Source organism: Somniosus microcephalus, unplaced genomic scaffold (genome assembly GCF_052327205.1).
Source record: "Somniosus microcephalus isolate GS21.2 unplaced genomic scaffold, FLI_Smic_1.0 scaffold2, whole genome shotgun sequence".
In the NCBI taxonomy this organism is placed as follows: domain Eukaryota; kingdom Metazoa; phylum Chordata; class Chondrichthyes; order Squaliformes; family Somniosidae; genus Somniosus; species Somniosus microcephalus.
Window position 1 is genome coordinate 2,712,640 of NW_028225189.1, and position 25,022 is coordinate 2,737,661.

The 25,022-nt window shown below is 52.1% G+C and overlaps 2 pseudogenes across 1 annotated transcript in view; one reads left to right on the forward strand and one right to left on the reverse strand.

Moving 5' to 3' along the window:
• Positions 1-25,022, forward strand: part of LOC147084094 (uncharacterized) — a 445,069-nt pseudogene that overhangs the window by 144,512 nt on the left and 275,535 nt on the right. The window lies entirely within an intron of this gene.
• Positions 1-25,022, reverse strand: part of LOC147084096 (uncharacterized) — a 140,997-nt pseudogene that overhangs the window by 90,751 nt on the left and 25,224 nt on the right.

Genomic DNA, 25,022 nt, shown 5'->3' on the forward strand with positions numbered 1-25,022 from the left:
GCAGTCCCTCGGAACCGAGGATGACTTGCTTCCACATTAAAAATGAGTTCTCAGGTGACTGATGAGTCCAATGCGGGACCTACAGTCTCTGTCACAGGTGGGGCAGACAGTGGTTGAAGGGGCGGGTGGGTGGGTTGATGTGCGCTCCTTGCGTTTGGCTTCCCCTTGCTCCCGGCGGAGAGACTCGAGGTGTTCGGCACCTTCCCGGATGCTTCTCCACTTTGTGCGGTCTTGGGCCAGGGATTCACAGGTGTCGGTGGGGATGTTGCACGTTTTCAAGGAGGCTTTGAGGGTGTCCTTGAAGCGTTTCCTCTGCCCACCTGGGGCTCTCTTGCCGTGTCGGAGCTCTGAGTGGAGCGCTTGTTTTGGGAGTCTCGTACTGGGCATGCGGACAATGTGACCCGCCCATCGGAGCTGAACAAGCATGGTCAAAGCTTCGATGCTGGGGATGTTGGCCTGTTTTGTCCTTGACAGTGGTCTCCAGTCGTTCACCCACCACTGACATTAGACTGATTGGCCTGTAGTTACCAGGTTTATCCCTCTCCCCTTTTTTAAACAGGGGTGTAACATTTGCTATGCTCCAGTCTTCTGGCACCAATCCCATATATCTGAGGGAGATTGAAAGATTGTGGTCGGAGCTTCTGCTATCTCCACCCTAGCTTCCCTCAGCAACCTAGGATGCATCGCATCTGGACCGGGTGACTTGTTAACTTTGAGTGATGACAACCTATTTAGCACCTCCTTTCTATCCATTTTTATCCAATTTCTCTACTCCCCCCTCCTCTACTGCGACATTAACTTCATCCTCTTCTTTTGTGGAGACAGATGCAAAGTACTCATTCAGTACCTCAGCCACGCCCTCTGCCTCCGTATGATCATAATACAGTCAAGCAGAGTCAGCATGGTTTTATGAAACGGAAATCATGTTGACAAATTTGCTGGAGTTCTTTGATGATGTAATGAGTAGGGTGGATAAAGGGGAACCAGCGGATGTGCATTTGGATTTCCAGAGGGCATTCGATAAGGTGCCACATAAAAGGTTACTGCACACGATAAGAGCTCACGGGGTTGAGGGTAATATATTAGCATGGATAGAGGATTGGCTAACTAACAGAAAACAGAGAGTCAGGATAAATGGGTCAAATGCAGGACGGATGTTCCCGATGGCGGGGGAGTCCAGAACCAGGGGTCACAGTCTAAGGATAAGGGATAAGCCATTTAGGACAGAGATGAGGAGGAATTTCTTCACCCAGAGAATGGTGAACCTGTGGAATTCTCTACCACAGAAGGCAGTGGAGGCCAATTCATTAAATATATTCAAGAAGGAGTTGGATATATTTCTTAAGGCTAAAGGGATCAAGGGATATGGGGAGAAGGCAGGGACAGGGTACTGAAGCAAATCATTATTTAAATGGAGAGAGATTACAAAATGCTGCAGTACAGAGTGACCTGGGGGTCCTTTTTCATGAAACACAAAAAGTTAGCATGCAGTTTTGGTCTCCTTATTTAAGGAGGGATATACTTGCATTGGAGGCAGTTCAGAGAAGGTTCACGAGGTTGATTCCTGGGGTGAAGGGGTTGTCTTATGAAGAAAGGTTGAGCAGGTTGGGCCGATACTCATTGGAGTTTAGAAGAATGAGAGGTGATCTTATTGAAACATATAAGATACTGAGGGGGCTCGACAAGGTAGATGCAGAGAGGATGTTTCCCCTCGTGGGGAAATCTAGAACTCGGGGGCACAGTTTCAGAATAAAGGGTCGCCCTTTTAGAACTGAGATGAGGAGGAATTTCTTCTCTCCGAGGGTCGTAAATCTGTGGGATTCTCTGCCCCAGAGAGCTGTGGGGGCTGGGTCATTAAATACATTTAAGGTGGAGATAGACAGATTTTTGAACGATAAGGGAGTGATGGGTTATGGGGAGTGGGCGGGGAAATGGAGCTGAACCCAAGATCAGATCAGCCATGATCTCATTAAATGGCGGAGCAGACTCGAGGGGCCAAATGGCCGACTCCTGCTCCTATTTCTTATGTTCTTATGATGAGCTCCTATTTGGTCGCTAATCGGCCCCACCATTCCTTTAACTATCCTTTTACTTTTCACGTTTATAGAAGATTTTTTCCCTTTTATGTTACCCCCTAATCTTTTCTCATATTCTCTTTGCCCTTCTTATATCCTGTTTCAATTTCCCCCGCACTCTCTGTATTCTGCCTGGTTTTTGACTCTATTCTGTACCTGACATTTGTCGTAAACCTCCTTTTTCTGTTTTATTCTAACCTCTATATCCTTTGTCATCGGGAGCTCCAGCTTTGGATGGCCCATCTTTCCTCCTTATGCTTGGTTTGTACCAGAACTATCTCAGCCTTGAAGGCCTGCCATTGGTCATTCACTGTTTTCCTGGACAATCTTTGTTTCCAGTCCACCTGTGCTCGATCCCTTCTCAAATCACTGAAATTGACTCTCTTCCAGCTGGGTATTTTCACCGTTGATTTTATTTTGTCCCTTTCCATAACTACTTTAAACCTAATGATATTGTGATCACTGTTAACCAGATCCCTCCTGCCCCAGAACCGATGAGAGACCCTTTAAATGATCTGACTGTGCAAAGAGGTTTCAGAGCTCATCCCACCTGCTGAGTCACCAGCCTGTTCACACAGATCCTCAAAAAAGGAAGATGTTTTAGAAAGGCTGGCGGAACTAAAAGTTCGCAGCCATCTCAGAGCAGTGTCCTTTTAATTACAATCTCGCAAAACAAGGAGAATTACTGTCCCTTTAACTCCCACAAATCCCTGTGTGGAGGAGAGGGGAGATACAGTCTGTCCCAGTAACTGTCCCAGAACAGAATTAGCGACCCTGTCCCATAAGGGCTTGACCCTCCCCCACTCCCTGCTTTTCCTCAAGTGTCTCATCCTTAAAATTCTCATCCTGGTTTTCAAATCCCTCCGTGGCCTCGCCCCTCCCTATCTCTGGAATCTCTTCCAGCCCCTACAACCTTCCGAGATATTTGTGCTCCTCTAATTCCGGCCTCTTGAGCATCCCCGATTTTAATCGCTCCACATTGGTGGCCGTGCCTTCAGCTGCCTGGGCCCTAAGCTCTGGAATTCCTTCCCTAAACCTCTCCATCTCTCTACCTCTCTCTCCTTCTTTAAACCTACTTCTTTGACCAAACTTTTGATCATCTGCCCGAATATCGCTTTATGTGGCTCGGTGTCAGATTTTGTTTTCTAACGCTCCTGTGAAGAACCTTGGGATGTTTCACTACATTAAAGGCGCTTTATAAATACAAGTGGTTGTTGTTTCCTGAAACTAATAACAAATTCCCCAGAGGGACAAAAACTTGTACTTTTACTCCCAAATATTAAAAAGTTTGTGCCACAGAAGCACGAGGTTTATCTGCTTTTATTCATGAATTAAAAAGTCTGTATTGCAATCTGAGCCAGTGTGTTGTGAGCCAAAGAGCCTTGTGTCCAATGAGGGGAATAAAGGCCCACAGCCTCCCCTGGTCCCGGGCCCTGAACAAGGGACTGGAGAAACTCGCTGCCCTGCGGATCAGACAATCAGCCGGCACAAGTCCCGCCCCGCGGGCTCCCCAATTGGTTGGAGGACCCACCGCAAGCTCACTCCTCCAGCCCCACCCCGCTCACTCCCTATTGGTCAGAAGCTCCCGTCAATCAGGCCGTGGGCCCGGGTCATGTTTCCCTCACTGACTTTACAAAGAAAGCCCCGCGCAGTCGCCGGGCGGAGCTGCTGGTCGGCGGGAGCGGGGTCGGGAGATTAATAAACTGCAGGTAGGCCCCGAGCCCCATTATTAAAACACTCAACATTATCCGCTTTACAAACACCCAGGGTGGGCCTCAGGCCCCGAACAAGAGCCTCCATGTTGCTCCAGTGGCTGAAGGATCTGTAACCCTGTCAGGGACGCCCCTGCCACAGGACTCAATATCCACCTCCTCCACCACTGGTGCACTGTGTCTGCAGTATGTACGGTCCACAAGATGACCACAGTCAGGCCATGTGGAGTCAAGGGCCAGGCAGCAGAATGGATGGAAAGATCGCAACAAACTTCCCTTAACTCCAACCCTCTGATTTCTGTTTTGTAGCCAGCTTTCCATCCATTCTGCTGCCGGGCCCTTCACTCCACATGGCCTGACCTTGGTCATCTTGTCGATCTTACATACTGTTTATTGATATAGCAAGCTGGTCACAAAACAGAAAACAGAGAGATGGGGTTGGGAGCAGCTACTCAGACTGGCAAAAGGTGGGAAGTGGAGTTCCACAGGGATCGGTGCTGGGATCACTGTTGTTCATAAACGATTAGGACTCGGGAATCAGAAGAACAATTTCAAAGTTTGTCGATGACACCAAATTGGGAGGTAGAGTTAATACTGAGGAAGACAAAATGCAAGAAGACATTAATAAATTTCAGAATGAGCATGTAATTGGCAAATGAATTTCACTGTAGATCAGTATGAGGTGGTGTGTTAATGAATTTCACTATAGGTCAGTGTGAGGTGGTGTGTTTTGGTGGGAAGAATATGGAGGCCACTCACTACTTGGACAAGGGGGTGAAATTGGGTTGCTTTGTGCCTCCTGTGATAATCAGCGGGAGGTTAGCGGTGGCGGTAGCCGGTAGCGCCCCGCGGCACTGCACCGCCGGCAATGACATCATCGCCATGCGCAGCACCCCGGCTGCAACCTTGGGTTGCGACCCCTGACCTATCGCTGGACGATATGTCTGACAGGGTCAGGGGTCGTTCCTGCAACCATGGCGACGCCACTTAAAGGGCAGGTGTCGGGCGGCAACTTTTTATTTTGTATGAGGCCCCTTGTGTCTGAGCGATCATAATATGATCGAATTCTTCATTAAGATAGAGAATGAAGTAGTTGACTCAGAGACTAGGGTCCTCAATTTAAATAAAGGAAACTACGATGGTCTGAGGAGCGAGTTGGGTAGGATTGATTGGGGAATGGCACTCAAAGCATTGACAGTGGATAGGCAATGGCAAACATTCAAAGACCGAATGGATGAGCTACAGAATTTGTTCATCCCAGTTTGGCATAAAAATAAAACAAAAAAGGTGACTCAACCGTGGCTAACAAGGGAAATTAGGGATAGCATAAGATCCAAGGAGATGACATATAAATTGGCCAGAAAAAGCAATAATCCTGAGGATTGGGAGCAGTTTAGGATTCAACAAAGGAGGACAAAGGGATTAATTAAGAAAGGGAAAGTAGAATATGAGAGTAAGCTATCAGGGAACATAAAAACTGACTGTAAAAGCTTTTATAGATATGTGAAGAGAAAAAGATTGGTGAAGTCAAGCGTAGGTCCCTTGCAGTCAGAATCAGGGGAATTTATAATGGGAAACAAAGAAATGGCAGACCAACTAAATTCATACTTTGGTTCTGTCTTCACAAAGGAGGACACAAATAACCTCCCAGAGATGCCGGGGGACATAGGGCCTGATGAAAGGGTGGAACTGAAAGAAATCAGTATTTGTAGGGAAATTGAGTTAGGAAAATTGATGGGACTGAAAGCCGATAAATCCCCAGAGCCTGATAATCTACATCCCAGGGGACTTAAGGAAGTGGACCTAGAAATAGTAGATGCATTGCTGGTCATCTTCCAGAACTCGATAAGACTCTGGAACAGTACCCATGGATTGGAGGGTAGCTAATGTTACCCCACTATTCAAAAAAGGTGGTAGAGAAAAAGCGGGAAATTATAGTCCGGTAAGCCTGACATCGGTCGTGGGGAAAATGCTAGAGTCTATTATAAAAGATGTAATAGCAGAGCACTTGGAAAGCAGTGACAGGATCGGACAAAGTCAACATGGATTTACAAAAGGTAAATTGTGCTTGACTAATCTACTGGAATTTTTTGAGGATGTAACTGGTAAAATAGATAAGGGAGAACCAGTGGATGTGGTGTATTTGGACTTTCAGAAGGCTTTCGATAAGGTCCCACATAAGAGATTAGCGTGCAAAATTGAGGCACATGGGATTGGGGGCAAGGTATTGACCTGGATAGAGAACTGGTTGGTGGACAGAAAGCAAAGAGTTGGAATAAACGGGTCGTTTTCCGAGTGGCAGGCAGTGACTAGTGGGGTACCGCAAGGATCGGTCCTAGGACTCCAGCTGTTCACAATATATATTAATGATCTGGATGGGGGAATTGGATGTAATATCTCCAAATTTGCAGACGACACAAAGCTGGGTGGGAGGGTAAGCTGTGAGGAGGATGTCGTGAAACTCCAGTACGATTTGGACAGATTGGGTGATTGGGCAGAAACATGGCAAATGCACTATAATGTGGATAAATGTGAGGTTATCCACTTTGGTGGCAAAAACAGGAAGGCAGATTATTATTTGAATGGCAATAGATTGGGAGAAGGGGAAGTGCAAAGAGACCTGGGTGTTCTTGTGCACCAGTCGCTGAAGGTAAGCATGCAGGTGCAGCAGGCAGTTAAGAAGGCAAATGGTATGTTGGCCTTCGTAGCAAGAGGGTTCGAGTACAGGAATAAGGATGTCTTGCTACAGTTGTACAGGGCCTTGGTGAGACCGCACCTTGAGTATTGTGTGCAGTTTTGGTCGCCTTACCTGAGGAAGGACGTTCTTGCCATGGAAGGAGTGCAGCGAAGATTCACCAGGCTGATACCTGGGATGGCAGGAATGACGTATGAGGAGAGATTGTGTCGATTGGGATTATACTCACTGGAGTTTAGAAGATTGAGAGGGGATCTCATCGAAACTTATAAAATTCTGTCAGGTCTGGACAGACTAGATGCAGGAAGGATTTTTATGATGGCCGGGGAGTCCAGAACCAGGGGTCATAGTCTAAGGATAAGGGGTAAGCCATTTAGGACTGAAATCCGGAGGAATTTCTTCACCCAGAGAGTGGTGAACCTGTGGAATTCTCTGCCACAGAGGGCGGTGGAGGCCAGTTCATTAAATATATTCAAAAAGAGTTGGATATATTTCTTAAGGCTAAAGGGATCAAGGGATATGGGGAGAAGGCAGGGACAGGGTACTGAATTTGGATGATCAGCCATGATCTCATTGAATGGCGGAGCAGGCTCAAAGGGCCGAATGGCCGACTCCTGCTCCTATCTTCAATGTTTCTATGTTTCCCCTTTATTCTTCAGGGTGCCGGGCACGATCTCTCAGCCCGGCGCTCCTCTTGATCCAACACCCCGTTCCCCAGTGGTCCAGCAGGGCCCCGGTGTGCGCAGTGCTAGGCCCCTCCCCTTTAATCAGGGAGGGAGGTCTGCTATGACATGGTGCTATGTGCCGACGGGTATGGCGATGTTACACGAAGCACCGTGAAATTCACTGGTAGCGCCTCAAGAGGGAAGGGAGTGCTTCCAGTACCACCCCGCCTCCTGCCTGGGGCGCTACCACTGAATTTAATGTGCAGGGGTGCTAACTTTTTCAGGGCGCTAAAATTAGCCCCGGTGACATTAGCGACCCAAAGGGGGCGCCACCGAATTTCCCCCTAAGTGTCTAAATGGGCTGGAGGAGCAGAGGGATCCAGGGATACAGATACACAAATCACTAAAAGTAGCAACACAGGTTAATAAGGCCATTAAATAAAAAGCACTGGGCTACATTCGTAAAGGAGCCTTCTGCTCCGTGTCTAGGAGCTCTAAACCATGGCAGAGAGCAGCTGGGACACATTTCTCACACGCCTTGAGATTAACCCGCACGGCAACTTTGCTGTCAGTGAAGAGAGACGAGAAAGACCAAAGTGCCGTTTGCCCCTCTCAGTGTGGCCCTGAAGGACAGTGTCCAGGCTGGAGTTCTGTTCCCACCGTATGATCCTCCCCCAGATTGTCCTTTCTGAGCTCCAGCCAGGTGATGCTAAACACTCAGGTGGGGAAGAAGAAAATCTGCTACAATGTGTTTAACACAAAGCTGATTTATTTGACATCTATCCAGAATATTAAACTCCAGCCCAGTTCCCGGACTTATTAATATCAGCAGAAACAATCCCCACCTGTCAGAATGAACATGGTTCAGTCCTGGATGTGATTAACAGCAGCAACAACAGAATCCAATCCCTGCAGTCACTTGTGTCAGTAGGTTGGATGACTGAGTGAATCCCTTCCCACACTCAGGGCAGGTGAACGGCCTCTCCCCAGTGTGAACTCGCTGGTGTCTCAGCAGGTGGGATGACTGAGTGAATCCCTTCCCACACTCAGGGCAGGTGAACGGCCTCTCCCCAGTGTGAACTCGCTGGTGTGTCAGCAGGTGGGATGACTCAGTGAATCCCTTCCCACACTCAGAGCAGGTGAACGGCCTCTCCACAGTGTGAGTGCGCTGGTGTGTCAGCAGGTGGGATGAGCGAGTGAATCCCTTCCCACACACGGAGCAGGTGAACGGCCGCTCCCCAGTGTGAGTGCGCTGGTGTATAGTGAGCTCAGATGACTGCCTAAACCCAGTCCCGCAGTGAGAGCAGGTGAACGGCCTCTCCCCAGTGTGAGTGCACAGGTGTACAGTGAGGTCAGATGATCGCCTGAACCCAGTCCCGCAGTGAGAGCACCTGAACGGTCTCTCATCAGTGTGAACACGTTGATGGCGTATCAGTTCCCCGGACACTTTATAGCACTTCCCACAGTCCGAGCATTTAAAAGGTCTCTCATCAGTATGAACTCGCTGGGGTATCAGCAGGGTGGATGAACGAGCGAATCCCTTCCCACACACGGAGCAGGTGAATGGCCTCTCCCCAGTGTGAACTCGCTGGTGTGTCAGCAGGTGGGATGAGCGAGTGAATCCCTTCCCACACACGGAGCAGGTGAACGGCCTCTCCCCAGTGTGAACTCGCTGGTGTACAGTGAGGTCAGATGACTGCCCAAACCCAGTCCCGCAGTGCGAGCACCTGAACGGTCTCTCCCCAGTGTGAACACGTTGATGGTGTATCAGTGCCCCGGAACTTTTAAAGCACTTCTCACAGTCCGAGCAGTTAAAAGGTCTCTCATCAGTGTGAACTCGCTGGTGTCTCAGCAGGCGGGATGAATTAGTGAATCCCTTCCCACACTCGGAGCAGGTGAACGGCCTCTCCCCGATGTGAACGGTGCTTTTTGCTTCCATATTCAAAGGCCGATGATATTCAGTTCCTGATGAATCGAGTGACTGTCAGATCTTGACGTGATGTTTGGTTTGAGTTTCCTGTCTGCAAATCCTCCCCTTCTAATACCCTGTAAAATGAATTTAAAATGGAGCGTGAGAGAGAACCCACTAAAGAGGCAGGTTGTGAAATTGAGCTCAATGAATCTGGTTGTTTGTGGGGCCGGCACTAGAAAAAAAGTGACCATGAAAGCTGCCGGATTGTCATAAAATCCCACTGGTTCACTAATGTCCTTCAGTGAAGGGAATCTGCCACCTGGTCTGGGCCTCTGGTCTCTATGGGAGGAGAGAGAGGTGGGAGTGGGAGGGGGCGAAGGAGATGGACTTTATACATCTGCAACTCGACCAGAACTTTGACAAAACCTCCAAAACCCGCAACCTCCAGCACCTAGGAGGAGAAATGCAGAAGGTGCATGGGAGCACCATCACCTCCAAGTTCTCCCAGTCACACACCATCCTGACTTGGACATATATCGCTGTTGCTGCATCATCACTGGGTGAAAATCCTGGAACTCCTTACACAACAGCATTGTGGGAGTACCTTCACCACACGGACTGCAGCGGTTCAAGAAGGCGGCCCACAATCACCTTCTCAATGGGAAGATGGGGATTGGCAACATATTCTGGTCTTGCGAGCGACGCCCACATCCCAAGAATGAATTAAAACAAATCTGTATATGTAAAATGGATTAAAAGCCTCTACAGAAATACTTATTCCTAAAACAATATTCTTTTACATTGTAGGGACAGTGTCTGTGTAACAACCTAATCTCCCCCAGAATCCACCTCCCTTGACTGTCACACATTGGAAACTGTTGGGTCCCCCTGGGCTCAGAAGTACTGGGGGTTAAACCCAGCAGCTTCTCCTCCATCTCCACTCCAGCTCAAACTGAAGCAACAAAAAGACCTACACAGGCGGCCAGGGACCTACCTTCCATCACCTGCAATAAAACTCTTCCCCACAGCTGTTGACTAATGGTGGCCGCAGCACCCACAATCACCGCGCCCCAGAAACCACTCTATCCAACGCGCTGATTTCCCCGCTGAGAGTGCACATGCTCTCCGGGGCCACGGGCCATTCTGGGAGCCTGGCTCCTGTCCTTTGTCCCGAGTCGGACTTGGTGGAACCGGCTGCAGAAACCGGGAAGCGGCAGCTCGGATGGGGGAGGCGCTGCACCCTGGGTTTCCTGGTGCTGGGGCCTGGCCGCTCTGATTCTGATTGAGTTTTTTGATGAGGTAACAGAGGGTTGATGAAGGCAATGCGGTTAACGTGGTGTACATGGATTTCCAAAAGGCGTTCGGCAAAGAGCCACATACTAGGCTTACCAGCAAAGTTGAAGCCCATGGAATAATTGGGACAGTGGCAGCATGGATACGAAATTGGCAAAGTGACAGGAAACAGTGAGTAGTGGTGAACGGTTGTTTTTCAGACTGCAGGAAGGTACACAGTGGTGTTCCCCAGGGGTCGGTACTAGGACCACTGCTTTTCTTGATATATATTAATGACTTTGACTTGGGTGTACAGGGCACAGTTTCAAAATATGCAGATGACACAAAACTTGGAAGTAAAGTGAACAGTGAGGAGGATAGTGATAGACTTCAAGAGGACATAGACATGCTGGTGGAATGGGCGGAAAAGTGCGAACTGATATATTTTGGTAGGAAGAATGAGGAGAGGCAATATAAACTAAAGGGTACAATCCTAAAGTGGGTGCATGAACAGAGAGACCTGGGGGCATGTGTGCACAAATCATTGAAGGTGGCAGGGCAGGTTGAGGAAGCAGTTAAAAAAGCATACGGGAACCTGGGCTTTATGAATAGAGGCATAGAGTGCAAAAGCAAGGAGGTTATGATGAACCTTTATAAAACAGTGGTTCGGCCTCAACTGGAGTATTGTGTCCAATTCTGGGCACCGCACTTTAGGAAGGATGTGAAGGCTTTAGAGAGGGTGCAGAAAAGATTTACAAGAATGGTTCCAGGGATGAGGGACTTCAGTTACGTGGATAGACTGGAGAAGCTGGGGTGGTTCTCCTTAGAGTAGAGAAGGTTGAGAGGAGATTTGATAGAGGTGTTCAAAATGATGAGGGTTCTGGACAGAGTAGATAGAGAGAAACTGTTCCCATTGGTGGAAGGGTCGCGAACCAGAGGACACAGATTTAAGGTGATTGGCAGAAGAACCAAAGGCGACATGAGGAAAAACTTTTTTACGCAGCGAGTGGTTAGGATCTGGAATGCACTGCCTGAAAGGGTGGTGGAGGCAGATTCAATCACGGCTTTCAAAAGGGAATTGGATAAGTACCTGAATGAAAAAGAATTGCAGGGTTACGGGGAAAGGGCGGGGAGTGGGACTCGCTGAAGTGGTCTTGCAGAGAGCCGGCACGGGCTCGACGGGCCGAATGGCCTCCTTCTGTGCTGTAACCATTCTATGATTCTATAAAATATTAGAAAGTTTGTTCCACAGAAGCACGGAGTTTATCTGCTTTTATTGATGAATTTAAAAAGTCTCTATTAAAACCTGAGCCAGTGTGTTGTGAGCCAAAGAGCCTTGTGTCCAATGAGGGGAATAAAGGCCCACAGCCTCCCCGGGCCCCGGGCCCCGGGCCCTGAACAAGGGACTGGAGAAACTCGCTGCCCTGCGGATCAGACAATCAGCCGGCACTAGGCCCACCCCTCAGGCTCCCCGATTGGCTGGAGGACCCGCTGCCGGCTCGATCCTCCAGCCACGCCCCGCTCACTCCCTATTGGTCGGAAGCTCCCGTCAATCAGGCCCTGGGCTGGGTCACGTGTCCCCGAGGAGATCACGTGCTCCGTCCAACTGACGCCGCTCGGTCCGGGGCCTCGCCGACTCTCAGGTTTTTCTATTTCTCTTTATTCTCTCCCGATCCACCCCTCCCCCTCCACCCCGCGCGATTCTCCACCCAATCGGAGCGGAGAAAACTCACTTTGCGTCACCGATCGCGACTCTGGACCCGACACCAAGGCCTTTCCCCGGAATGCCCCGCACCGACTCCGTCCGGCAGGATCCGAGTGCGCAGGCGCAGCTCCGAGTGGGGGAGGGGGGTTGGTCTCCTCTGGGCATGCGCGGTTGTTGCCCTTGGTGACCAGGAGGGGTCGCTGTGCCGGACTCGGTCCAAACCGCCGCTCCCTGTGCGCATGCGCGGACTATCGTCAGTCAATCAACCATCAGCCAGAAGAGGTTGCTGGTGAGACCAGTGAAGAAAGAAACACTTGCATTTCTATAGCGCCTTCACCACCACCGGATGACCCAAAGTGCTTTACAGCCAATGAAGTACTTTTGAAGTGTAGTCACTGTTGTAATGTAAGAAATGCGGCAGTCAAATAGCGCACAGCAAGCTCCCACAAACAGCAATGTGATAATGACCAGATAATCTATCTTTTTGTTAACTCTGTTTCTCTCTCTACGGATGTTGCCTGGCCTGCTGAGTGTTTCCAGCATTTCCTGTTGTTAGTTCAGATTTCCAGCATCCGCAGTATTTTGCTATTATCCTTTTGTTACATTGATTGAGGGATAAACATTGGCTGGGACACCGGGGATATTTCCCCTGCTCTTTCCCACATTACAACAGTGACTACACCTCAAAAGTACTTCATTGGCTGTAAAGCACTTCATGACTTCTGCTGGTCATGAAAGCACTATATAAATGCAAGTCTTTCTTTCTCAAAATAGTGCCATGGAATCTTTTACATCCACCTGAGAGAGCAGACCGGGCCTCAGTTTAATGTCTCATCTGAAAGACGCCACCTCTGACAGTGCCTCAGTGCTGCACTGGAGTGTAAGCCTGGATTTTTGTGCTCAAGTCTCTGGAGTGGGACTTGAACCCACAACCTTATGCCTCAGAGGCAAGAGTGCTACCATAGAGTCATAGAGTTATACAGCACAGAAAGGGGTCCTTCGGCCCATCGTGCCCGCGCCGGCCATCAAGCCCTGTCTATTCTAATCCCATTTTCCAGCATTTGGTCCGTAGCCTTGTATGCTATGGCGTTTCAAGTGCTCATCTAAATGCTTCTTGAATGTTGTGAGGGTTCCTGCCTCTACCACCCTTTCAGGCAGTGAGTTCCAGATTCCAACCACCCTCTGGGTGAAAAAGCTTTTCCTCAAATCCCCTCTAAACCTCCTGCCCCTTACCTTGAAACTATGCCCCTGGTTATTGACCCCTCTACTAAGGGGAAAAGTTCCTTACTATCTACCCTATCTATGCCCCTCATAATTTTGTACACCTCAATCAGGTCCCCCCTTAGCTTTCTCTGCTCTAAGGAAAACAACCCCAGCCTGTCCAGTCTCTCTTCATAGCTGAAGCGCTCCAGCCCAGGTAACATCCTGGTGAATCTTCTCTGCACCCTCTCCAATGCAATCACATCCTTCCTATAGTGTCGCAACCAGAACTGCACACAGTATTCCAGCTGTGGCCTAACTAGCGTTTTGTACAGCTCCATCATAACCTCCCTGCTCTTGCCTTCATTAGCCGAGGCATAGAATATAAGTATCCCATATGCCTTCTTAACCACCTTATCTAGCTGTCCTGCTGCCCTCAGGGATTTATGTACATGCACACCAAGGTCCCTCTGTCCTTCCTAGGGTTCTACCATTCATTGTGTATTCCCTTGTTAGTCCTCCCAAAATGCATCACCTCACACTTTTCAGGGTTAAATTCCATTTGCCACTGTTCTGCCCATCTAACCAACCCATCTATATTCTCCTGTAGCCTGAGGCTTCCCTCCTCGCTATTTACCACTCCACCAATTTTCGTGTCATCAGCGAACTTACTGATCATACCTCCTACATTCATATCTAAATCATTAATGTACACTACAAGCAGCAAAGGACCCAGCACCGATCCCTGCGTTACACCACTGGACACAGGCTTCCAGTCACAAAAACAACCTTCGACCATCACCCTCTACCTCCTGCCACTAAGCCAATTTTGGATCCAATGTGCCAAATTGCCCTGGATCCCATGGGCTCTTACCTTCTTGACCAGTCTCCCATGTGGGACTTTGTCAAAAGCCTTACTGAAGTCCATGCAGATCACATCAACTGCACTACCCTCATCCACACACCTAGTCACCCCCTCGAAAAATTCAATCAAATTGGTTAGACATGATCTCCCCCTGACAAAGCTATGCTGACTATCCTTGATTAATCCTTGCCTCTCCAAGTGGAGACTAATTCTGTCCCTCAGATTTTTTTTCAATAATTTCCCGACCACTGATGTTAGGCTCACTGGCCTGTAATTCCCTGGTTTATCCCTACTACGCTTGTTGAATAATGGTACTACGTTAGCTGTCCTCCAGTCCTCTGGCACCTCCCCTGTGGCCAGAGACGTTCTGAAAATTTGTGTCAGAGCCCCTGCAATCTCCTCCCTTGCCTCACCCAGCAGCCTGGGATACATCCCGTCAGGGCCTGGGGATTTATCCACTTTTAAGCGCGCTAAAACCGCTAGTACCTCCTCCCTCTCAATACAGGTAGACTACCCTTTATCCGAACTTCCGAAAACCGAAACCCTCTAAAAACCGAGGCCTAGAAATTCAGTCGCGCCACTTCTGGGGCGCTAAAGTCGGGCGGGCGCTAAAGTTAGCGCCCGCCGGAAAGTGTAGGCCACTTCGCCGAAATTCAGTAGATTTGGCCAAGGAGTTTGGGCGAGCGCTGAAACTGGCGTTGCACTCCTATCTTTAGGCGCTAAGCCGGCAGTGCGGACTGATAACGCCGAGGCCGAGCGCAGCGCAGGTGCGGTCATGTTTTGATTGACAGCAGACACCCTGATGCCGGCCAGCTCTTAAAGGGGGATGGGTCGACTTTGTCTGCTGCCACGCCCTGGATAGTGGAGCCCTGCAGCTAGGCCTGAACACTGCTGGTGGACCCAAATAGCGCCTGAAGCCATGCAGAAGGCCTGTGAACGAGCGCAGCGCTTCTCAGAGCATGCTTTGAGGGTGCTGCTTAAGGCTTTTGAAAAGAGAAGAGAGATCTTGTGCCCGGACAGTGGCAAGAAGGCTCCCAGGAGGCAGTACAGGAGAGCCTGGAGGGAAATCGCCCACAGGGTGTCATCCACCAGCGATGTCCCCAGGAGTGCGGACCAATGCCGCAAGAAGTACAACGACCTCACTCGGATGGTCAGGGTGAGTAGCCTTTCCAGTGTCCTCCTCATCCTTGCATGTGCACCTCACATTATGGGCAAAAGGACCTCAAAGGCCTAATAGCCATCCCTCCTCCCGCAGCTATGGCACTGGCATGATCATCAATAGCACTTTCTGCACTTGACACACTGGCCAAGCTATTCGACCATGGGAGGCAGTGCACACAACAACAGGGCACCACACTGGCCATGCTATTCGACCATGGGAGGCAGTGCAGACAACAACAGGGCAACACACTGTACTTAGAGGCCGTCCTTTCTCTTGCAGGCCAAGCTGGCCAAGAATATGAAGAGCCGGAATGTCACCGGGGGAGGCCGTGGCCAGTTCCAGGAGCTCAGTGACCTGGAGGAGCGCGTGGCTCGACTCATGCGTGGCCGGGTGGTTGGCCCCGTTGCTATTGGAGATGCCGACCCTGTGCTGGGCCCCAATGGTAAGGACATGACCGTTTGGACCTCTCTCGTTCCCCTTGCGCTTCAGATCTACATCCTTTGCCACTGTCCGACCAATGCGCATAATGCCACCACTCATGCCTCCCTCGCTGACGCCCTGTCCTCACTCTAAAGCTACTCTTGTGCCTTCCTGCTTTCAGCTGGTGAGGAGGAGGTCCATGAAGCTGAGAGTGCCAGTCCCTCGGAAGAGGAGGACGACGAGGACCAAGAGGAAGGCGGCACATCGGGGGAACCCTCATCCGCGCCAGGGGATGGCAATGGAGGGGACACGTCTTGCCTGGAGGAGAGCCAGGGGGAAGTGTTGCAGGGGGGTGGAGCTCCTGGGCCCAGTGGCGTCCAGGCAGGCGGGAAGGGTCGGGCAGCACGGCTGCCTTCTCCCCAGAGGGGGGAAGTGTTGCAGGGAAGGGCAGTTGCTGGGCCCAGTGGCGTCCAGGCACGCGGGAAGGGTCGGGCAGCTCGGCGGCCTTCTCCCCAGATGGAGAGTCCGCCCTCCAGTCCGGAGACGGTCCTCGCCCAGGAGGTGCGCCTCCTTGATGAAATGTCCGCAGCCTCCGAGCGGCGCCACAACGAGTTCATGGGGGTTGTGGGACAGTTGCCTCAGGCCATTGACTCCCTGGCTCATAGTGTGGCCGCTTTCGGGGACTCACAGGCCAGGGGTGTCGAGCAACTCGCGGCAGCACAGGCCAGGGGTGTCGACCAACTCGCGGCAGCACAGGACGCGAGTCGCGAGTTCATGAGTGGTGCCGTGCAGACACTGGCTGATCTGATGCGGGCACAGAACAGGGCAGTTCGGGCACTCACTTCTGCCACACTCGCTGTGTCACGGAAGCATCGACAGGGCACCCGCCGCCCTGCTGCAGCACAGCGGTCTGGCCTCCACCAGATTGCTGCGCTTGCTGCAGTGCCAGCCCGGCCGAGTACCAATGTCTCTGGCGACCAGCGAGCGCCTGGCATCAGCCAGCTTGCCCCCATTGCTGCAGCCGCCACTGCCACTCCCCCAGCCAAGGTGAGACGAGCTGCTGCAGAGACTGATGCTGCCCAGCCACAGCTGCAGCAGTCAGCAGCCGGACCCTCCAGGGCCGGACCTCGTCTAGGCCGACCCCCAAGGGCATCTGCCGTTACGCATTGCGGCCCTCAGGAGCCTTTCCCCAGCCTTCCAACACCCACAGGGCCCAGGTTGAGGCGGAGCAACAGGTCGGGCAGGGGCCGGAGAAGCCTGCACAAGGACTCGCCCTCTCGGCACACCAAGTAGAGGGTGTCGGCAACTGTTTTTTTTATATGGGGGTGTTTGTGTTCTGGAGGGGGGGGGCTTATTTTGGAAAGGCCGAAGATGAAGGCCAATTGGATTGACAAGTTTTGTTATTCCTCCCCAGGTTGTGGGAGTGAGATATGTTTTTCACTGTTTTTTGGGGGTCTTGTCTGTTTTTCTGTTTCATGTGGGAAGGGCCCTGAGTTTGTTAAATAAAGCTTTTTATTTATTCAGCTTGTCCAGGTGTCATGTTTCAAGTGGTTGTTGCGTTAACCGGCTGAGGGCTTGCGGAGCGGCTGCATTCATTGCCACAAGCCATTCCCTGACAGGGGGCCTAGAAGTGTCGTTCAATAAGCCGCCGGCGGACGGCCCTTGGACCTTGTGGCTCCCTTCTGGGCTGGTACTCCTCCTCCTCCTCCTCATGGTCCTCCTGCTCGTCCTCCTGAGGTGGTGGCCCAACGTGAGGTGGCAGTGCCTGAGTCCTGCGGATAGCCAGGTTGTGCAGCATGCAGCAAACGACGACGAACTGGGAGACTCTATCCGGCGAATACTGTAGAGATCCGCCGGATCGATCCAGGCAGCGGAACCGTTGCTTCAGGATGCCAATCATTTGCTCTATGATGTTCCTTGTGGCTTGATGGCTTTCGTTGTATGCCTCCTCCGCAGGGGTCCTGGGCGCGCGGAGCGGGGTCATGAGCCATGTGCACAAAGGGTAGCCCTTGTCCCCGATAAGCCATCCCCTTGGTGGAGGCTGTGCCTCGAACATGTCAGCCACAGTAGTCTGGCGCAGGATAAATGCATCGTGGCTGCTTCCTGGAAAGCGGGCATTGACAGCTAGGATGCGCTGCCTGTGGTCACACACCAGCTGTACATTGAGGGAATGGTAGCCCTTCCAGTTGCGGTAATCCTCGGCATTGTCGATAGGTGCCCGCATAGCCACATGTGTGCAGTCAATGGCGCCCTGCACCATGGGGAAGTCGGCGATCCTGGCAAATCCGACTGCACGCTGCTCCTGCCTCTCTAGGGTCATGGGGAAGGAGATGAATTGGTGTCTCCTTGCGAAAAGGGCATCGGTGACCTGCCGGATGCAGTGATGGACGGCGAACTGGGAGATGTTCGCTATGTCCCCAGCAGCGGCTTGGAAGGAGCCGCTTGCATAAAAGTTCAGAGCCACCGTGACCTTCACTTCCACCGACAGAGACGTCCTGCACATCAGCTGTGGACGCAGATCTCTGTGAAGCAGCTGGCAGATCTCTGCAACCACCTCCCTTCTGAAGCGCAGCCTCTTAACACAATGCGCGGCAGTCATGGTGAGATAGGACACCTGCTGCCGGTATTCCCTGAGTGGGTAAGGCCTACGTTGCCGACGCCTGATGGCCCCTCTGCGTCTAGGCATGGCTGCCCCTCTCACACAGCGTCTGCGAGCCCTTCGCACATAATGCTGGAACTGAGGGTTGGAACCCCATGCAGCCCCCATAATAAACTTGCAAACAGTGAAATCACAAAGAGTCAAATTTCCAAGCTCTGGCCAGAAGCCAAAAATACCTCTCCTTTGTTGTCCCAAATCAGTAAGGTCTGTTCCTTGGTCTCTGTCCAGAAATCCAAAGCACTAAAGTCATTGCAGCAAAATGGCTGGCCTTTATAGTTCAGTGTAAGTGCCCTTTAATTAGCGCTCCCCGAGGCCTGTAGGGCCTCTGCTGCGTTCCACTTCACAGTTCTTAACAGCGCCACGCCCACATTGGGCGGGCGCCACTGAATTTCCGGTTTGGGGCGCACAAACAGCGTTGCACGACGAAATGACGTCATAAGCTGCGCGCGCAGCTGAGCGGGCGCAAACACTTTGCGCCGGCGCTAAATGTCAACTGAAGTTGGGCGTTGGCGCAGACCGGCCTGCGCCCGGGCGCAAAGTGCCTAGCGCTGGAAATCTACCCCTCTTATGGCGTTAACGGCTGGCGAACGCAACTGAATTTCTAGGCCCGAAGGTTTTTTCGTTCAGCGTAAGTCGTGCGCACGACTTACGCTGAACGAAAAAACCTTCGGTTTTTAGAGGGTTCCGGTTTCGGAAGTTCGGATAAAGGGTAAGTCGTGCGCACGGCCCCCCGCAGACCCCCCCGCCGGCCCCGACCCCCACCGTAAGTCGTGCGCACGACCCCCCGCGGACCCCCGCCGATCCCGACCCCCGCCGACCCCCCTGCGGACCCCGACCCCCCCGCGGACCCCCGCCGGCCCCGACCCCCCCGCCGGCCCCCCCGCCGACCCACCTTCCGAAATCGGAAATTCTCCGAAAACCGAAACACGGCTGGTCCCGAGGTTTTCGGATAAAGGATAGTCTACCTGTACTAATTTGTTCAAGTATATCACAATCCCCCTGCCTGATTTCTATGCCTGCATCGTCCTTCTCTATAGTGAACACAGATGCAAAATATTAATTTAAAACCTCACCTACATCTTCTGGCTCTACACACAAATTGCCACTTTGGTCCCTAATGGGCCCTATTCTTTCCCTGGTTTTCCTCTTGACCTTAATATACTAATAAAACACCTTGGGATTTTCCTTTATTTTGCCCACCAGTGTTATTTCATGCCCCCTCTTCGTTCTCCTAATTTCTTTTTTAAGTACCCCCCTGCACTTTCTATACTCCTCTAGGGCTTCCACTGTTTTTAGTCCTTTGTATCTGCCAAAAGCCTGCCTTTTTTCCTAAACCATTCTTGTATGTCCCTTGACATCCAGGGTTCCCTGGGCTTGTTGGTCCCACCCTTGACCTTTACGGGAACATGCTGGCGTTGTACTCTCTCTATTTCCTTTCTGAAAGACTCCCACTGCTCTGATGTGGATTTTCCTACAAGTAGCTGATCCCAGTCCACTTTGGCTAGATCCTGCCTTATCATATTAAAATCGGCCTTCCCCCAATTTAGAACCTTTATTTCTGGTCCATCTTTATCCTTTTCCATAACTACTTTAAATCTCACCGAATTATGGTCACTGTCACCAAAATGCTCTCCTACTAACCTTTCTACCACTTGCCCTGCTATATTCCCTCGAATTAGGTCCAGTACCGCCCCCTCTCTTGTAGGACTTTCTACATGTTGGCTGAAAAAGCTCTCCTGGATGCACTTTAAGAATTCCACACCCTCTAAGCCTTTCACACTCTGACTATCCCAGTTAATATTGGGGAAGTTGAAATCCCCAACAATTATTACCCTATTATTTCTACACTTCTCTGGGATTAGCCTACATATCTGTTCCTCTATCTCCCCCTTACTGTTTGGGGGCCTATAGTACATTCCCAGCAAAGTGCTTGCCCCCTTTTTGTTTAAGTTCTACCCATATGGCCTCATTAGAGGAACCTGCTAAGGTATCATCCCTTCTTACAGCAGAAATTGACTCCTTGATTAATATTACTAACCTGATTTTTGGTCAACTCTTGGAGTATTCACGCTTAATAAATCTCCGGGAGAAGGAGTCGCTTCACTTGTACTGGTTACATAAGAACATAAGAAACAGGAGCAGGAGTAGGCCCATCGGCCCCTCGAGCCTGCTCCGCCATTCAATAAGATCATGGCTGATCTGATCCTAACCTCCAATCTACTTTCACTCTCCATCCCACCCGAACCCATGTGATCTCCCAGGAGAGGCGAAAAACCAGATAAAAAACCCAATGACAAATTTGGGAGAAAAAATCTGGGAAATTCCTCTCCAACCCCTCTAGGCGATCGAAACTCGTACAGGAGATCACTCTGCCCCTGTATTTCCTGCAGTACTTACCTTCTGCAAGAGGTGATCTCCACCCCAGCCAGGAACAGGCCCAATTTACTCTTGAAGGACTCCTAGCTGGCAGCCTGTTCCCGAGGTCTCCACTAATCCCTGTGAATAAAACCATCTCCTGAAATCTAACACAGAATTAGAACACAAGAAGTAGGAGCAGGACCAGGCTACACGGCCCCTGGGCCCGCTGCACCACCCACAGGGCCATGACCGATCCGAACCTAGCCTCATGTCTGATTTCCTGCCCGCTCCCCGTAACCCCTAATTCCCTTTACTTCTAGGAAACTGTCTATTTCTGTTTTAAATTTATTTAATGATGTAGCTTCCACAGCTCTCTGGGGCAGCAAATTCCACAGACCTACCACGCTCTGAGTGAAGAAGTTTCTCCTCATCTCAGAGTTCCTGGGACCTGATCACCTTCCCCAGGAGCAGGGCCTTGATTCTGGGGATGTATTATTGCACTGCTTGGTTTACTTGAGAAGAGCCCCATCGGGGCGAGCGCGGGAGGGCCGGGGGGGGGCGAGCGCGGGAGGGCCGGGGGGGGGGGGCGAGCGCGGGAGGGCCGGGGGGGCGAGCGCGGGAGGGCCGGGGGGGGCGAGCGGGGGAGGGCCGGGGGGGGGGCCAGCGTGGGAGGGCCGGGGGGGGGCGAGCGCGGGAGGGCCGGGGGGGGGCGAGCGCGGGAGGGCCGGGGGGGGGCGAGCGCGGGAGGGCCGGGGGGGGGGGCGAGTGCGGGAGGGCCGGGGGGGGCGAGCGCGGGAGGGCCAGGGGGGGCGAGCGCGGGAGGGCCGGGGGGGGGGCCAGCGCGGGAGGGCCGGGGGGGGGCGAGCGCGGGAGGGGCGAGCGCAGGAGGGCCGGGGGGGGGGCGAGCGCGGGAGGGCCGGGGGGGGCGAGCGCGGGAGGGCCGGGGGGGCGAGCGCGGGAGGGCCGGGGGGGGGCGAGGGCGGGAGGGCCGGGGGGTGCGAGGGCGGGAGGGCCGGGGGGGGCGAGCGCGGGAGGGCCGGGGGGGCGCGCGCGGGAGGGCCGGGGGGGCGAGGGCGGGAGGGCCGGGGGGGCGAGCGCGGGAGGGCCGGGGGGGGGCGAGCGCGGGAGGGCCGGGGGGGGCGAGGGCGGGAGGGCCGGGGGGGGCGAGCGTGGGAGGGCCGGGGGGGGCGAGCGCGGGAGGGCCGGGGGGGGCGAGCGCGGGAGGGCCGGGGGGGTGAGTGCGGGAGGGCCGGGGGGGGCGAGCGCGGGAGGGCCGGGGGGGTGAGTGCGGGAGGGCCGGGGGGGTGAGTGCGGGAGGGCCGAGGGGGGCGAGCGCGGGAGGGCCGGGGGGGTGAGTGCGGGAGGGCCGGGGGGGGGCGAGCGCGGGAGGGCCGGGGGGGTGAGTGCGGGAGGGCCGGGGGGGTGAGTGCGGGAGGGCCGGGGGGGTGAGCGCGGGAGGGCCGGGGGGGGCGAGCGCGGGAGGGCCGGGGGGGCGCGCGCGGGAGGGCCGGGGGGGTGAGTGCGGGAGGGCCGGGGGGGTGAGTGCGGGAGGGCCGGGGGGGTGAGTGCGGGAGGGCCGGGGGGGGTGAGCGCGGGAGGGCCGGGGGGGTGAGTGCGGGAGGGCCGGGGGGGCGAGCGCGGGAGGGCCGGGGGGGGTGAGTGCGGGAGGGTCAGGGGGTGAATGCGGGAGCATCCATCTCCAGGACCAGTGTGTATCTGAGTCAAACATAAGAACATAAGAAATAGGAGCAGGAGTCGGCCAATCGGCCCCTCGAGCCTGCTCCACCATTCAATAAGATCATGGCTGATCTGATCCTAACCTCAAATCTACTTTCACTCTCCATCCCACCCGAACCCATGTGATCTTCCGGGAGAGGTGAAAAACCAGATAAAAAACCCAATGGCCAATTTGGGAGAAAAAATCTGGGAAATTCCTCTCCGGCCCATCTCGGCGATCGAAACTCGTCCAGGAGATCACTCTGTCCCTGTATTTCCTGCAGTACTTACCTTCTGTAAAAGGTGATCTCCACCCCAGCCAGGAACAGGCCCAATTTACTCTTGAAGGACTCCTAGTTGGCAGCCTGTTCCCGAGGTCTCCACTAATCCCTGTGAATAGAACCATCTCCTGAAATCTAACACAGAATTAGAACACAAGAAGTAGGAGCAGGACCAGGCTACACGGCCCCTGGGCCCACTCCGCCACCCACAGGGCCATGACCGATCCGAACCTAGCCTCATGTCTGATATCCTGCCCGCTCCCCGTAACCCCTAATTCCCTTTACTTCTAGGAAACTGTCGATTTCTGTTTTAAATTTATTTAATGATGTAGCTTCCACAGCTTGAAAACTGCTAATGTAACACCCTTATTTAAAAAGGGTAGTAGGCAGAAGGCTGGAAACTAGAGACCTGTTAGCCTAACATCTGTGGTTGGTAAAATGTTAGAGTCCATTATTAAGGAGACAGTAACGGGACATTTGGATAAACATAATTTAATAGGACAAACTCAGCATGGTTTCATGAAATTTGCTTGAGTTCTTTGAGGAAGTAACATACAGGGTGGATAAAGGAGAACCAGTGGACATAGTGCATTTAGACTTCCAAAAGGCATTTGACAAGGTGCCACACAAAAGATTATTGCTTAAGATAAAAAATCACGGGATTGGGGGTAATATTCTGGCGTGGATAGAGGATTGGTTATCTAACAGAAAGCAGAGAGTTGGGATAAATGGTTCATTCTCAGACTGGCCATCAGTAACTAGTGGTGTTCCGCAGGGGTCAGTGCTGGGTCCCCAACTCTTTACAATCTATATTAACGATTTGGAGGAGGGGACCGAGTGTAGCATATCAAAGTTTGCAGATGATACAAAGATGGGAGGGAAAGTAGTGTGAGGAGGACATAAAAAACCTGCAAAGGGACATAGACAGGCTAAGTAAGTGGGCAGAGATTTGGCAGATGGAATACAATACTGGAATGTGTGAGGTTATGCACTTTGGCAGGAAAAATCATAGAGCAAGTTATTATCTTAATGGCAAGAAACTGGAAAGTACTGAAGTACAAAGGGATCTGGGGGTCCTGGTGCACGAAACTCAAAAAGCTAGTATGCAGGTGCAGCAAGTGATCAAGAAGGCCAATGGAATGTTGGCTTTTATTGCTAGGGGGATAGAATATAAAAACAGGGAGGTATTGCTGCAGTTATACAAGGTATTGGTGAGACCGCACCTGGAATACTGCATACAGTTTTGGTGTCCATACTTAAGAAAAGACATACTTGCTCTCGAGTCAGTACAAAGAAGGTTCACTTGGTTAATCCCGGGGATGAGGGGGTGGTCATATGAGGAGAGGTTGAGTCGATTGGGACTCTACTCATTGGAGTTCAGAAGAATGAGAGGCGATCTTATTGAAACATATAAGATTGTGAAGGGGCTTGATCGGGTGGATGCGGTGAGGATGTTCCCAATGATGGGTGAAACTAGAACTAGGAGGCATAATCTTAAAATAAGGGGCTGCTCTTTCAAAACTGAAATGAGGAGAAACTTCTTCACTCAGAGGGTGGGTAGGTTTGTGGAATTTGCTGCCCCAGAAAGCTGTGGAAGCTACATCATTAAATAAATTTAAAACAGAAATAGATGGTTTCCTAGAAGTAAAGGGAATTAAGGGTTATGGGGAGCGGGCAGGAAATTGGACATGAGTCTAGGTTCGGAATGGTCATGGCCCTGTGGGTAGTGGAGCGGGCCCAGGGGCTGTGTAGCCTTGTTCTGCTCCTACTGTGTTCTAATTCTGTTAGATTTCAGGAGATGGTTTTATTCCTGTTCCTGGCTGGGGTGGAGATCGCCTTTACAGAAGGTAAGTACTGTAGAAAATACAGGGACAGAGTGATCTCCTGGAAGAGTTTCGATCGCCTAGATGGGACGGAGAGGAATTTCCCAGATTTTTTCTCTCAAATTGGCCATTGGGTTTTTTATCTGGTTTCTCGCCTCTCCCGGGAGATCACATGGGTTCGGGTGGGATGGAGAGGGATAGAAGATTTGAGTTTAGGATCAGATCAGCCATGATCTTATTGAATGGTGGAGCAGGCTCGAGGGGCCGATTGGCCTACTCCTGCTCCTATTTCTTATGTTCTTATGTCCCCTTGTCCTCGGCTGCCCCACCGGCGGAAAAAGTTTCTCTCTATCTACTCTACCAATTCCTTTCAAAATCCTAAAATCCTCAATCACTCCTTGACCTTCTAGGTTCCAGGGAACACAAGCCTAGTTTATGTAATCTCTCCCTCATAATCTAACCCTTGGAGCCCGGGTAACATTCTGGTGAATCTGTGCTGCAC